A 4161-nucleotide genomic window follows, 5' to 3' on the forward strand; every position below is an offset into this window, starting at 1 on the left:
ATAATCTTTATAATAAAAATCACAATTTAACCGTTAAAAATGGATTTCTATTTTACCGATAAAATTTAATCGTTATTTCATGAATTTTTCGTTATTTTTTTATTTTTTAGCTATTATAACAGTAAAGATTTAAATCTGTCATTAAAACGCAGTCTCGGTTATAACGGGTAATATAAAGTGATGGAAAAAGTTAATATCCAAAATAACGATTACTTTTGATCGAAAAAAATAAAACTCACAAAACAGCGATTAAGTTTTACCTACAAATTAAAAATCCAAATTTGACGACTACTCATTATCGAAAAAATTAAAATGATAAGATAGAGATTTCGCAATGATCCACAAATAAAAAAATCTCGATACTTAACAGTTATTTTCGTTACTTAACAGTTATTAACGGTGCGGAAGAAATCCCGAGGAATTATTGAAAAGTCCCCAGAAAATCACGAATGCTCACTAAAAACATGCCCACTAAAAAATTTCGAAGCTCAGGAAAAAATACTGAAATGGGAAGAATCTATTAAACTTTTCCTTACCAGGTTTCTATCAACTCGCTATCTTGTGTGTACAGATTTCAGCACAAACTTTGCGTTGCGTTCAATACCGCGTGAGCTTTGCCATTGATTTACTAATGCTTTTGGAGGCATTTACAAGCTGTAGATGGCGCTGTGTGCAATACTGCGCCTTATGTATTCGGCAATGTATTGTATAGCTTTTAACTACATTTCATAAAATGATTTAGTGAAATGATCGTAGTAAATATTGCAACTTTTATACAGATGAGACTAAGTAGAAAAAGAAATCAAATCAAAACATTTTTTATAGAAAAAATCAAAATATTGTTTAGAAAATAATTGTTTTTACACACATAAAATTTGTCTTGATAAGTTTAGATTTTAAAATCTTAGTAAAATTCAAGTCAATAATATGTGCTCCACTTTTTTCATTTTAAATCTCATAAATTTGTTATAATGACTTTTGCTAAAATTTTAAAATCAAAACATAATGGAGGATGGAGTCTTGTTGTTCCGGAACTTTTGGTTCTCAGTGTTTATGTTCCGTATATGTATACATACCTTGCCTTGAAGTAAACGCTCTTTACAACTATTTCAAATTTTTCTGAAAACATTGCTCTTAATTCACCAACACCGCCACTGTCAATGTCACATCACTAAAATTACGATTTGACTTGAATTTACTCAACACCCTCTTCCTTATGTCCCATCATTGTATGAATTTAAATGTCTACTTATTTACACTTCCTCAAATTTTGTATTTAAAATATCGAGCCCTAACCGCCAAAATAACGTAAGCGACATTTTTTTTTAAATTTTCTTTTTGATGCAGAAATATTCCTAGAGCATCTAGATGCATTTCTGCATCAAAAAGAAAATTTTGAAAAAAATGTCGCTTACGTTATTTTGGCGGTTAGGGCTCGATATCAGAAATACAAACATTTGGTAAACACTATAAAACAATTTACTTAGGTACATACAAAAGTAAACTAAGCAAGTCCAACAGCATTAATTTACTTATTTTTGTTTTCGTTGTTGATTAGGAAAATGCAACCGGAGCGGCAAATAAAAAAGCGAACAACGAAAAGTAAATAAAATAAAAACTAAGTAAATGATATGCATTTACGATTACCTCAGCGAAAAAAGTAGCAATAAATTGTGAAAAATTCTGATTATTTGCTCATTTACTACGCTAAAGTATTTTACGTATGTACCAGAGCTGTAAAATGATTGAATCAATAGGATCTGCATTCACTCGACATTCTTTTCAAAATTTTGATTGTTTGTTTGTATAAAAAAAGCCTCATTCCTGAGTGGCTTAAAATGCTTGAAAACAAATAAACTGTGTTGTGTTTTTGAATGGTAGATTGACATTCAGTATGGATTGTGAATGTAACAGAAGCATTCGCACACACACTTGATTGTATATTTAAAATGAATGCACACGTTTTTACCATTCAGTACTAATACTTTTTTCCCAGGGTTGAAATATTTTATACTTTAAAGTTTAAACATATCTGGAATTGAAAAAAAACATATATGTATACGTATGTATGTATTTCAACGCGTATGTATAGACGTTTTCTGACATTAACCCATGGCTAATGACTGGTGCGAAATCAGTCCAAACAAACATCGCAACCGTCGAGCACAAAGGACACATCTTGATACATACATTTACATATATTACATTCGAAACTAGTGAACTGTATATAGAAATATAAAACAGTGTCAATAGAATTGAGTTTTTAAAACTCTTGCTTGAAAAAACTTAAGAATTTCATTACCGGCATCTGTCCCTTCGTATTATAGACTTTTAGAACTATAAAAGGTCTATTGTGCACGTAACCGAAGATTTTTTAACCGGAAAATTTTATTACCAAAAAATGTTACCTGTTCATGTCACCGCGATTCTAGGAACGTTGGTAATGCTATATATTCAGCAATTCATCCATGAAGAATTGTGGAAATTCTGGCATTGCATATTTCACGGGGCGGGGCAATATTTTGTTACCAGCTTATGAGATGGTAACAAAATTTACCGGTTACAAGAGTACACCAATTGCGAAAAGGGTTTAAAAATTGATTGTAGACATTTTTTCGCAGAATATATGTATATATAAATTTAATTTGTATGATTATTTTTCTATTAATTTTTTTCTTCAGTTATCAAATTTGAAAACTTTCAAAACGAAATTTTATAGGATTCTTGTTTTCTTTAAAGAGGGGTTGAGGAGTTACATTGTAAATTTTTTTTTTATTAATTATTAATTAAAAGGTGTACTATTTAAACATATTTACTACGCACTTCTGCAGTAGGGTACTATAACTTTTCTCACGTAACGGATATTTGGAACAACCAAAATCGAGATAGATATATACTACATTTATGTACATACGTATGTATATACCGTAAATGCCCAGAATAAAAAGAGAAGTTGATTAGTCCATCTCCGTCTGTCTGTCTGTCCGTTTGTTTGTGTACACGATAACTCTAGGAAAAATTGAGATATCGGAAGAAAATTCGGTACGCGGGTTTCCCTTTATGCAGGGCAGAAGCGTATTGAAAATACAAAAATTAAACCATAACCTGGTCCCTCCCATAAAACGGTAATTTCGAAAAATTCAAAAAATTCAATATTTCCTTAATTACAGAAAACAAATTGCTAAAAAAGTCACATGTTTATTATTATACATTTTTGAAAAATGGGACATATTTCTAACTTTTGAAATCAATTTGCTCAAAACATACATTTAGAATAATGTTTTAAGAAATAATTACACCCGAGCGCATTTGTGCACATGGGTATTATAACTTTGTTCGCATAGCGGTTGTTTGTTGTCTAGCCCTTCAGGTTAATAAAGATTGTAGAAAACTATTTTTGCTTGTGTGGAGTCCCGTTTGATTCCCAAAATTGGAAGGAACTAATTTTTTCAAATTGCAACACCTAATAAATAAATTATTTCTAAAATAGGTTACAGCAGACAATGTTTAATCATTTTTTATTAATATACCGACACCTGATTGGAAGATCAACCTATCTCGGCAGCCAATTCAAAAACGCCCTAACTCAGAAAACTTTTTATGAAAGTCCTACTTCAGAATTTGGTTGAAGAACGCCCTATCTCAAATGAAAATATATTGAAAATTTGCCGAGGTAGGGCGTTTTTGAACCGCATTCTGAGATAGGGCGTTCTTCAACAAAATTCTGAAATAGGGTGTTCTAGAACAGTTTTTTGAGATAGGGAGTTTTCGAACTGGCTGCCGAGATAGGTCGATCTTCCACTTAGGTGTCGATATGTAGTTTTGATGTTAACAAACAAACCAAAACTTGGGTTAAAAAGCGTGCTCAATGAAATGGGTATAAATTATTAAATATTGCACTTTCGGAAAAGGATGTTAATGAAAATAGGGACCAACGAATTTTGTTAAATATTTTTTTTGTTGGAAATGTTGATAATTTGTGGCTTATTGTAAATGAAAAAACCTCCACAAACCAACGAATTCGATTTTCGAATCTTTATTAACTGCTTGACCCAATAGCGACGAAAAAAAGTACGAAGAAATTTGTATCAAACATTTTTATAATTAAATAATGAAATGTATATGTATGTCTAAATTTAGAACCAGAAGCTCTTAAATTTG

Source organism: Rhagoletis pomonella, unplaced genomic scaffold (assembly GCF_013731165.1).
Source record: "Rhagoletis pomonella isolate Grant_MI unplaced genomic scaffold, Rhpom_1.0 Rhpom_scaffold_00006, whole genome shotgun sequence".
NCBI classification, from domain to species: domain Eukaryota; kingdom Metazoa; phylum Arthropoda; class Insecta; order Diptera; family Tephritidae; genus Rhagoletis; species Rhagoletis pomonella.